This window comes from Amblyomma mixtum, chromosome 8 (genome assembly GCF_055824585.1).
Source record: "Amblyomma mixtum isolate Tamu chromosome 8, ASM5582458v1, whole genome shotgun sequence".
In the NCBI taxonomy this organism is placed as follows: Eukaryota; Metazoa; Arthropoda; class Arachnida; order Ixodida; family Ixodidae; genus Amblyomma; species Amblyomma mixtum.
Window position 1 is genome coordinate 124,906,889 of NC_143019.1, and position 12,889 is coordinate 124,919,777.

A 12,889-nucleotide genomic window follows, 5' to 3' on the forward strand; every position below is an offset into this window, starting at 1 on the left:
TATCCCGACCAAGTTGCCTTATGGGCCATGGCAAACGGTTGTCGTGGATATCTGCCATGTGAAAGGCTATAACTACGCGCTCATGATGGAATACTTGTCTCGATTTTCATCATTGTGTCCACTGGCCACTCCTAAACTGAAGTTATCATATCAACGAGGTGTTTTCTAAGCACATCATACTCGAAACGCTGGTAACGCATAACGGTGCTCCAGTTTTCGGCCAGAAGATAACGATTAGGTTGGTTTATTGGTTCATTAGGGTTTAACGTCCCAAAGCGACTCAGGCTATTAGGGACGCTCCGGAAATTTCGACCGCCTGGGGTTCTTTAACGTGCACTGACATCGCACAGTATACGAGCCTCTAGAATTTCGCCTCCATCGAAATTGAACCGCTGCGGCAGGGACCGAACCTGCGTCTTTTGGGCCAGCAGCCGAGCGCCATAGCCACTGATCCACCCCGGCGGGGCGAACAATTAGGGATTCAAAAATGTGACATGTAACCTTACGTACCAGCAGGCCAACGGGGAATGGGGGGAGGGGGGTAGAGAGGATGCTGAAAACTGAAATAGCTGTTGCTAAAATTTTCTCATCTCGCCCAATCTCGAAGAAGCACGGGACAAAGGCGCAGCTTTCAGGGAGGGTCAGAGGCAAATTTACAGTAGCCGGCATTCTGCCCGTCATCTTTTCCCATCGGTGCCTGGGGATTCTGTTTGGGTGAACGACTATAGGCGAAAAGGTCTGGTTCTTCAGCGTGCCAAGCGGCCGCTCTCTGATATTGTGGCTTTGGATAGCGGGGTACAGGTTGAACGGAACAGGCGAGTGCTAATCAAGCAAGCGTCAGAAAGAGGTTCGGGGATTCCAAGGACGGGGCGTATGAATTTTTGTCTAGCCTAGATAGTCCAAAGAAGAACGAAAACTACGTTTCTAATGCATAGACTGTCCCAAATGATCTGTTGCAGTTCCCGCCAGAAACGTTTTCTCCTGCGGTTCGGCGTCAATGTGTCGCACACTTTGGTCTGAAAGGAAGAAAGCCGGAACGATACGAAATTCTTGAATGCCATCCATGGAGGCGCTTCTTTTGAATAGTTATATTTTGTTTTGTCATGGGTGCTTTAGTTTTCTCAACGGCAAAGGGTTGATGTGGAATTATCGCTCCACGTGTGATAGCATTTTTCTGATGAAGTGCACGTGTACTCTGTGATGCTCAGCGCATGCATGACGCACTCACTCTCTGTACATATACTTGTCATGTGTAAGTAAAGAGGGTGGGGAGGGGGTGCTTTTTCACAAGTTTTCACGCACGAATTTTCATCGAGGTGTCATCTTGTGAAACACGACACCTCCAGTGGCCCACCTTTCTGTACATGCATCGGGGGTGGTTTAGTGGCGACGACAACCAGCCAACACATTCCTTAGCTCCCCAGTAAACCATGAAACATCACATGGACATCAGCAAAATATTTACGCTGGACATTAGACACCTCCACTAGACATACATTTTAGTACCGTTTACGAAAAATCTACGTACCTGCAACACGAAAATTGGGGTCCAGTCCACGTTATAAGTACGTAGCGCTGACATCCAGCTAGACATTTATCAGATATTTGTGAACGATGCAAGTACGCCGTCTACGTAGGACTTATCTTCACCTGGGTTTTTGGTTTAGCGTTTTAGGAACCTAGAAGGATTACGTTTGCCTCCATAATTTTTGTCTCAGGATGATTGCCCTTCACTCCCGATATCAGATAGCTTACGCGCTCACTGAGGTATAATACGAAGTGAACAATCAAATATGCATTCCCGTTAATAAAGATACCTCATTCTTTCCGAGCATACATTAGGTAGGAAGGGGGCGGTTCTGTTTCCAATGATAAGGATTTAGAGGGATAAGTGGTTTAGTGTGACTTAGTGATAGGGATTTATCCTGATATCTTCGTCGACAGATTAATTATTTTTACAAATAGAATTCATTCTTTTGCGTGCTTATATTAAAATAAGGAAGCTTACGCTAGAAGAGCATGTTGTTAAAAGTACATGTTCTTGAAGGAACACGCTCCAAACATTTTCACATTAATCCAGTCAGGCAAAAAAACTGCAGTGAAGCCGTTAAACGGGAAGTTCAAAAAAGTTTGCTACGACAGTGCACCCCTGAAATATTTATTCACTGGTGTCCTACAACAGGCTTTCTAATTATGGTAAAGTAGCTACGAACATGTTTGTCGGTGCTTTCAAAATACACGTTTCATTTTATTCTGTTTAGAATTAAGGGATTAGCTTCTATCTCCCTTAACAGTTTTGATAAGTTGTCATTACCAACTTTGAGCTTTCCTTCCTATTCCAAATAAAAAAATTATTGCCGACTGCATATATTAACTATTGTCACAAAATTCGGCGCATTTTAGGAACAAACAAAGAAAAACCGCCGCGCGCACGGCGTCTCGCCGGCGCGAGCCCGACGGGGGAGAGGGAAAGCCCCCGCCGAGCGCGTGCCTCTCTCTCCACCGCCGCGGCGTGCGCCGAGGAAATGAGTCATCCCCGCCGATTATTCTCGAACATGCGAGTCGGTTCTACGGCTGACGGGGGGAAAGGGCGTAGCCTTGCGTGCACTAAGACACGTCCCCCTCGCCCGTCGGCGTCGGCGCCACTCAAGAACACGCTCGAAACTTCGAGATGCGACCCCCGACCTCTGACCAATGGGGACGCGCGGCCGGTGAGAAGAGGAAAGGGAGACAGCACTGCCAATGCTGCGTGTATGTGCGCGCCTACTCGGGCGCGAACAACAAACAGACGGGAGAGCGAGCCTATAAAGAAGGACGTTGACCGCTATCAGTCAGTCCGGATCGCCGTTGAAGCTTCATCGAAGCGCGCCCGTTCGACTCCCGGGGAAACACCACTCGGCCAGCATCGGACCAACGAGGCAACGGTCGCCAGTCTGCGGGACGGCATCGTCATGGAACTCTGGTCGTCGGACTGCCGCAGTGCCCGGTGAACAAATTGTGTTTTGTTTGTTTACCTCTCTTTCGAGTGTTAGTGCACTTTAGGTGCAATATTGCCTTTGTATTGTACTCTCTCTCGAGTTTAACTCTGCACGTGTTGCACTGTTTCGTTAATCACTTTGAATGTGTTTGTACTAGTGATTGTGAAATCCTCTGTATCGTCTCTTTGCTGTATAAACTTTGTTTTGTTTTGTGAACCTTTGGCTCCGACCCATTCTCTGGCTTGCGACCAGCGAAAGCTGGGCACCGAACGCCCAAAAACCTCTTGTCACTTGGTCGCTGGTCTCCGCTGAGTTTGCCACGCTGAGTCGAGGGCATCTCCTTCGAGTCCGAGACCGCTACCCCCACACGCTCTAAGGGTGTCTGGGAGCTTCTCACGCTAAAAGTGCGCGAAGTCTGGGTGACAACTATCTAGTGGAAGCTGGTATCATGGTTAGGCCATCCACATATACACGAGATCACAGAGGCTATAGACAACACGGAGCCTTGATACAGGCCGTGGTGCTATTTCGCCCAAGTTGATGGAGGATTATTTATGGTTACATATTCAACCTTTCTGGAACATTTGAGGTGGAATTTATACGATACCTTGAGTTACGCAGGTGTTTCGTTTTATAGCATCATCTAACTGTTCTCACTATTACATGATATATTAAAAGCTAGGAATCAGTCGACGGAATCTTTTTTGCCAAAAAAGGCCCGCCCAGCCAGCGTAAATCAAAATGTATTGATCAAGAATTGCTGTCCGGCTGCCGATTTTAAATAAAGAAAACTTTTGTTGCTTTCGTTCTTCTGAAAAATAAATCAGCTAAAGCTGGTTGACAGTATATGACATTGAGGTAACCGAGGCTCGCAATAGGCCTAATCGGTAAAGCCTTTATGGCCAACTCCAGGTTCATCATCTTATCTGGAGCTCTAAAGTTTACTGATTTTGGATGAACTTGTGGGAAGATTGAAAAATAGAACTTATTTCCTTGTTTATCAGTGTGTCACTGTTCCTACTTTCAGCTGCACCCGTGTACACCCCTGACGCGTTAAGTTACAGTTTGTCAACATTTTTTCAAAGCAACTTCCATTGCATGTTGTAATTTTTTTGAAACATTTTGATCACCTTCACTTTTCTAAAGTACTTGTGGTATTGCATAAATATTGTGGGCACTCTAAAGTCGTACACTCTAGGCCTGAGAGTAATGAGACTTACTTTGTTAAAGCCAAATTGGAATTTCTGCCTCAATGCTGCGCGTTTCTTTATTCTGCCATTCAAGTTTTCCGTATGCTTTCCCATTCGATTTCATGCTTGCCTAGCGTAAATGATGCTTTATCGTACGCTGTGGTAAGCTTCTAAACTGGCATACCACATGAACAATTTGGTAGTAAGCGCTTTAGCATCCATCTTCATATCGGTTTTTGGTTCAGATCGAATATTTAGCAGCGGGAGACTTCTGCTGAAATGAAAAATGCAAAAAAAAAACCCTCAGAAAATAGTTTGCGGTGCCCGACGCCTCTGCTTGCCTGTGCATGAGTTCTGTTGCGTTCGCTCGACCATCAACCTTTGTTAAGCATGTTTCCTTTTCTCACGCAAAACTTCGGCTTATATGTTACATGTGACCGTCCGCCAATAAAACCAGTTGTGAGTTAGGCCTTGTGTGCTGTCTTCCGCATGGTCTGTGTTTATGCTCGAAGAATATCCGCTGTACCGCCACCTTTGAAGCATTCGCAATCTCCAAGAGTTGTCGGATTGAGTACTCAGCGGTTTTGCAGGGCGTTGTTAAGTTTATTGCAGTGTAATGACCGGGCAACTAGTTTTCTTTGTTCTTTGGCAGGATGCAGAGACACTTCAATCGCCGAGTAATAGATCGGTTCGACCATTTGAGTAGCATTCGTTTCACAGAGCAGCATTCAATACACACATCGTCTTTATTTCAACGTAATTAGCGATTTAAAAGTCCCCTAGCTAGGTATTTTTCTTAAAGCTCAACCGGCGCTTTTGTGCGATTAACATTTTCATAAGCCCGTGTATTTTGTTTCACAGTCATCTTATCTCAGTACTGATACCATTTGCATCACCACAATGATCATTGTTGTTATTCGTTCCGCTCATGTCCACTGCAAAACCAGTCCAGCGCCTGCTTTGAAGCCCCTTGCTAGCGTTCTTACATCCTTGCCCGTGGTTGACATAATAGTGCGCCACATGGATCTACTACCTCATTTTAATACTTTAGAACGCAAGGCAGATCACGATTTTAAACGTTCAGCACAGTCTTAAGTACCATAGCGCGGCAGTTTTCTGAATGACTGAGGAAGCAAATGAAGCTCACTACCAACAGCAAGAGAGAACTTGAACATGCCACCGCCAAATTGTACCCTGAGATTTGAGGCACGTCGTTTATATGTCCAAACCCTTCCTACAGTGCCACCCTTTCATTCGCCATATTTCTCCCACCCAGACGAAGATTGCTTGTGCGCTATGGAAGTGCATAATTCAGCACGTGCCACGGTAATGCATTGCCAAAATAACGCTCTAATATACCTTCGACGCACACCGCTGCCGTACTGAGTTGTTAGGCGAAATGTTTTACTTAGGTTCGGTTTGATTTATGACATCTTAAAGTGACTCAGGCTACGAGAGACGCCGTAGTGGAGGGCTCCTGAAATTTGACCACCTGAGGTTCTTTAACGTGCACTGACATCACACATTATATGGGCCTCTAGAGTTTCGCCTTCATCGAAATTCGCCGCCGGGGCCGGAATTAAGGTTTAAATGGCTCTGTGGTCAGGAACAATGCTGCACTCGCCTCTGAGAAGTGTTCTCACCTGTTGTCTGGTAATCGAGTTCAAGACGGGAGTGGTATTGAAGCGAAATGCGATGCAGAGCAAAGGACGAGGGGCATTGGCTTGCGACGAATAAATAAAGTCGTTGACGAATAGCCTTGCTGCTGACGCGCAGGAGAAATATCAGCAAATGCTTAATGCCTTAAGTTTGTCAGGCAGTTATTCTTAGATTTGGTGCTACATATGAAGAATTAATGTCAACATATGTAAGTCCCTATGAAGATGTCGGCTGGAAAGCGCTCACATATGCTACTTCACCATAAACAGTACTAATGAACACAGAATCTCAGCGGAGTGGCCGAAGTGTAATATAAAAATCATTTTGCACAAAATACCGCTGTTCTTGATTGAAGACTCGAAAAAGCAGCCTTAAACTCCCGTGTCAGCCAGTAGTTACAGCGCACGAGCCGAGAATATCTGCCAGAAGTGCCGGTCAAAATGTCGCCATTTGGATCGAAAGTGCGCTATAGATGTGCATCATATAACTGAAAGTTTTCAATAAACCATCAGCTACTTCATAGGAAATTGTTGCTAACAAATTGGCATGCTGCTCTACCGGTGGAATGGGCTCAGGGGTGCGCATTTGTCAAGCGAATCTGTTACAGCAAACTCCATGAGTTACGAATGGCGTTACGGCTAATGCCACTGAATTTTTGCCTGTGGCCCTGCGCAAATTTCATTAAACTTTAATGCAGAAAGGTCGTTAGTGGCATTAAGTTTGCCCAAGTGGCACAGGTACGAGAGCTCTTTCATCATTCTGAGTATCACAAACAAGCTAATCAAAATATTTTAGAATCTTCATTCCAAAATAATTCTTCTTCGAAGTCATTATTTTCTTAGTCTGTTGTTGCTTAGAGTTACAGTGGACGGTTGGCAATCAAAGTCGGCTGCCAGCTCAATAAAGAAAACCAGGCTGACGGATGGGAATAGAGGAAACAATGAGTTCCGGGTGCCTAATTTCACTAAATTACTTCGTATTCCCCGAATTTCACCTTTTCAGGGGTGCTCTAAATTCCGTTTTCACTATTCGCTGAACTAAATGCTTTCAAAGGGTCCATACTTCTTTGAGGTAGTTTGATATCCAAATGAAAAGATCTCAAGTCGCACACATGTAACGCAACCTAAGTAGCCTGCAGTATATTGGTTTGTAGTTTTTAACTGGAACTACTGGTTTAATTTAATCGCAGTGCAAGCTCACAGCCATCGAGCATCACCTTCCATTTTGAGGAAACACTTTCTTTTCTATTTGTGCTATCTTTTTTCGCACTTCACTACACAAAACAGGACATATGCAATCCAATAGTCAGCGAAAACTTCTGGCTGTTATTTACTGAGCGGAACCCATGTTTTCTCCGTTACCCGTCTTTTTTATCGAGCAATCGCGCATCGCACATCTACTTATCGCGGTGGGTTTGGCGTAGTACTAGTAGAGAAAAATATCAGAACTCATGTAAGCAGCAGTGCTATCAGCAGGCTGCCGTGGACAAGCAAACCTTGTTTAGAATTCTCTAGTGCACGCAGGGATTAATATTTATACATTTCCTAAATTTATTCTTGCTTTTAACAGTTTCGCGCCTTCCTTCACTATAGTTCATATTGATAGGAGAGGACGGTTTTTCGCTTTTATTATCCAACAGTTTGGCCGCCGTTTCCTCGCGAGATTTTTTTTTTTGCTCCTCATACGGTACTTCGAATCCAGAGTTAGGAACTGAGAAGAACCTTGCAAGAAATAAAGGAAAATACTAAAATAAACGCAAAAAAAACATCAGCGCTAGGTTGCCAACCAAATATTAAGCAGCGAACTGGAATAGGATCTTAGGTGGCGGTATATGATGCCCAGAAGCAGTAAAACTGCTATTATTTCACTCGCAGGGGTGTTCTTGAACATGCTTCCCTTCTTTGATGGCGTAGTTGAGCATCAAGCGGAGATTCGTGCAAAGAAACAGCAGGGAAAAAGAAGCTTCCGGAATATTGACCGTTCCTAAAGTAAAATACACACGACGCAGCATGGGAACACCAGCACGGTCACGACATAACGGAAATGACTCTATCTGATAGTCCCTTTTTCCCCTATCGATGGAAGCAGTTTAGGGCTCCGGGAAATGTTGTCTCCTTGGCAGATGTATTTCACTCCTGGCAACTTGCTTCCTTGACGGAGGTGTGGCAATTTAGTGCAGCTCACTACGCCTCCGGTAACGGCGCAAAGCTGCTGCGGAACCGAGTCAGGCTACTGTAACTGCTGTTGCTGATAGTGCCGTTTATCTACTTCGAGCTCTGTCATTGCCTCGCGGTACAGGCACGAGAGAAATATCCCAGGCCGTGGTAAGTGCGCCAGGCAAACTGTCGCCAGCTTGGCTTCGATCTTTCTCGCTGACCTCCAGATTCGGCGCAATAATGGGACGTCACTGGGAAGCCGTATGCAGTTAGGCTGCTGCGCCGAATGGCCGCCAGATGCGGGAATGGTCGCAAGAAATAGACATGGTTTTTCTCCTCTTACTTCTCAGCAATGCCCTGGAAGGGGGTTTTTCGCTGTGGCCGTTTCATAGACTATAAGGCTATAGGATACGTAAGAAAAGTAAGTAGCACAGTAAATAAAGTGACAAGTGCTCAGCACACACACAAAAAAATGGCAGTGGCTTAGCTCAGCTAGGTTAGGATATACGTAGCGAAAGCAGTTTCGTCCACTGACATTTCGGTAGCGACTTGCCATCGTTGTTGTTGAGCAGCTTGGCGGCGTCTCTTCGCGAGACGTTCCTCTCGTTCTTCGGGCGTCTCGGCCGACCGCTTAACCCTTCTCGCCTAGTTTTCGCGCTGTCGGCCGGCCTTGTACCACGCGACGACTTCTGGATCGAAAGGACCAATTTCACGCAGCCTGTGCTGCTGCCGTGACAGTACGGCCGCTCTCCTTCCGTGGTGCGCGTCTGAGGAGCGATGGCGCGAAGGCGCACAGCTGTGGCGCCAACGCAACTGGATGCCATGGTAACGGCGAATGCGCAGTAGTGACCTTTGCCCTGCTCCACGAAATGCCCATCTGCTAATCTAGTGTAGCTTTCGCGACAGTAATTGGAAACACTGTCCATGCTCATTGCACTAGTCTACCACAGTTTAGCGATCATGCTGGCACACGCTCATTCTGGACCACGTGGCGTGTATTCGAAGGCTGTGTGACATTCAGCCTATGTGCAGAGCTTGTCAACAATGTCCTTGAGTTCGAAACATCATGCCAAGAAAATTAGATCTCTAAGTGCGTTTGCTTAAGAAAGAAAGAAGAAAATTTCTTAAGTACAAACAAAACAAAAAGCAGGCGGCAATAAAGGTTTGTCTCATAAGGGGGGCTCTCTATGAGCAGCGAAGCTTGCAGTAGGCTTTTTCTGGTTGTTTTGGTGAGGTGGGTTTGGCTGCCGAGTTCTGGGTAGGCCGGTCAGTTGAGAAAACATGCTGTAAAGGAATTCTTGGCTGAAATGAGTGTAAATAGAGGGCACACAAAAACGTTCAAGACATGAATGATATCAATGATGAACACAAATAATAAAAACAGGCTATGCGCCTAATGTTTCCCATTGAAAATGACGAGTTTGGGAAGAAATTCGTGGCTGATCTCAACTGATGCAGTGTTTTTCGGAAGCTTGTTCTTGCGATCAATAACGAGAAAGAGTGCTGCATGACGACGTCAGTACGAAGAAATATGAATTAGGCTTTTTTGCGATTGTGGCGAGATAAAATGCAATGAGTAGGCTTGATATGAGCGGGAGAGAACGACGACGGCGCATGATAATACTGATGAAAACATAACAAAGAAGAAATCACTCTTCTGTTTGGTCGGTCTATGGGGTTTAACGCCCCAAAGCGACTCAAGCTGTGAGGGTCGCCGTAGTGAAGGGCTCGGAAATTTCGACCACCTGGGGTTCTTTAACGTGCACTGACATCGCACTGTACACGGGTCTCCAGAATTTGTTTTGAAGATATTCTAATCTACAAATTAAATACATCCGATGACGATTCCAGAATAATGTTATGTTATAAAAGGTTAGAGCTCTTTTGATTATCTTGCACACAAAAAAATATAGTCTGGCGTAATGCTTATAATACCAAAGGCGTAACTCTGCTTGAATAAAATGCAAGGTTACATGAAATACGGGTCTTTTGATATTCCCTTCATTTATCAGTATAGTAGAAAGCGACAGTCTGCGCTTATTTAAGCGTACGATGAAATCTGCTGATGCCTGTTTTGTAAAAAATAAACAAAAGTATTAGGTTTTGTATACACAACACGTCCGCAGCTATGAAGTTATAGGTTAACTTCAGCGAGCTCCATTGTTCTCGGGCTAATTTCTGCATCTGAAGTGTTCCACAAAGGCAGATTGCAAGTGGTATCCGCTTCGCAGGAAATTATTAAATCGGGGGACACCAAGACTACACTTCATGTGCATCAAATGCATTACGCAGGACCGCACATAAACTCACTTACAAAATAAAATTGAAAAGACGAAACATTTTCCTTGGGTACGTTTACACCTTTTTAGCTACGAGAAGGATTCCACACGGCGCGTTCTGACAACTTCAAAAACAAGAAAAAACTTGTTGTTTTTGCGCACATCAATTAACAAAGTGGTTTTGAAAAAACACGGAACTGCAACAATAATTACAACAGGAAGGCTTGCTTCGGACACAGCGCGAGCGCGAATGAAGAAAGTGCAAAAAATCTAATTCAGCACTAGAACCACACTGACAAGTTCCCATAAAAGACCCATATTTTATGATAACAAATTGGAGGCTGCCGGCGTAATCAAGCCATCCAGGATCCCTCTAGAGGACTCTCCTACCTTGCACTACACATGTTCCTTCTCTTACTTACTCGAGCGTTACCTAATCCCAAGCGTTTCTGCAATGATCGATGACGCGAGCTATAGCCCTTGCCCTAAGTTATATAGCTAGATTCCGCAACAAATTGGCCCCGATCGAAGCGCCGACATGCTTTATCTTCTCTTGTGCAATGGTCTTTGTAGATGTTTCCACCTCGTTAAGACGCTGTGATCAATCTTGCCCTCTTCATGGCCGGAGGGAGTCTGCCACATTGGAAAAGGAGCTGGACTCGTTCAGCGCTTGCCTTCTCAATCAACAGCGACTCCTTTCAGCAGAACCGGCCCAAGCGTGGTGGAAACGAGTAATGAAGTTGTTTTGACCAGCGCTAACAGGAAGTGCAGACGTGGTATCTCTGTTACGGTGAGGTTGTGCTGGTTCACGAAAAGATAGCTCGCCAAAGATCTGTAAGCGGCTTATTTACGGTCTAATAAGACAGCGGTTTCCGTTGTTTGGGTTGCCAGCTAATATAATTTGTGTTCCGGGTATGACAAGCAAAGAAAATATTACAGTTTACGTGTATGAGTGCGCAGTTTGTGCCTTATAGCCAAATCCGGAGTTTCAATGGTGAATCCTGCCCTCGCTTGGTAATTTACAGCTACATTTAGCAGCCGCGAAAAATTAGATTGCTATTTGTTGATTCGAGTTGATCATAAACTTCTGACACTCGCTAATTTTTTCCAGGCGTATTTTATTACGAAAATGATGGGTAAATTTTTCGGTAAATTAATATTTGCACCTGCACACTGATGGTACTAGAAGACCTTTATTCCGCCATAATTTACAGGCCTTGCACGTCGACCGCCTGGGCGACCAGAAGTCGCTGTTCTTCCTCCCCTTCAGGGCCAAGCCAGCCGAACCAGGTGATGATGGATAGAGAAGGTGCGGGGAAGGAACCCGACTGCCGAGCAGCCGGGCAATAGAAGCGGCAATGGGCCAGGTCCGCATAGATACAGGGGCAGTTGGGACAGGAAGGGTCCGATCGATAGCGATAGAGAAAGAGGCGGGACGGGGTGATTATGCTTGTTTTAGTTGTGACCACTTGCACAGTTTCTTGTATTGGAACGAATGATGCATCTGCTTCTGGAATTCGTATATTAGTTTGAAAACAACTCATTCGCCCCGAGGTGCTTTGTGCAAATAAAGCCTTTGTTCCAGAGGGCGTGAACCAAAATTGGCCGCAGATTTGAAAGTTTGAGCGTTGCAGGAGACCGTGTTCAATACCGTGTTAGTGTTGCAGGAGACTTCCTCGCGGAAGCGCGCATCCTCGTAATACCTTTATAGCTGCATGCCGCATATCCCAAATGGATGGCTCTAAAGCGTTCCGGTGCCTCATGTGCGGCATATATGAAGACCCACGCTAAGAAATGTTTTCTAATATAAGCCAAATAAGGGATGACGATCCAAACATGTGGCACTTCTGAGATATATTTCAGGACAACTTAAAAAGAGAGTATCCGCTTTGTAAATGCACAGGAAACATGAAAATCCACATGCTCACATCGCACATCACACGTTGAAGGCATGCTTGCATGTGTCTGCATGAGCGCCACTAAAAAAAAAAGAAACAGACAGTCAGAACTAAAAAGCTTTATCGGCCGCCTTACAAGGCCAGTACATCGCGAATTCAATGGAGAGCTTGCGGTTGTGAGCTTGCTGTGTCCGAAGGCTGCACGCAGCCTGCGTGCGTTGAATGCATGGCAAGAAATGCAGCGCTAGTTTTTGCATGTAGCCGTTATCTACGTCGCCTGTATCACCCTGATTTAATTATGAGACTCGTCGCATTCCTAGTTAGGCTAGCATCGCCCCTATCCTCATATTTAGATGGTAATTAACCCTTGTCGGCGAAATAGGGTTCCTCGATGACGCTCACAAATATGTCATCTAGCTTTGTGATACGAAAACACAAGAGGAGGCGCCACGTGTCATCGGCTTTTATGCAATTTTCTGGCTTATCAAAGCAGTGTTTTCGGCGAGAAAGGCTAATTTGCTATAGCCGGACGTTAGCCTATCAACCAAGAGTGACTTGGTATGCCGGTTCGTGTACCTTTACGGCCATCCCATTTGATTTATCGTACGAATGATTCTTCCCAGCGAAACGGCTGTGATGCGGGGCTTCGTCGTGCAATCCGCATATGTTTCGGTCTCACATGACATCCAAACGGAACATTGTGACGTTATTGGGTGATGATGATTTATG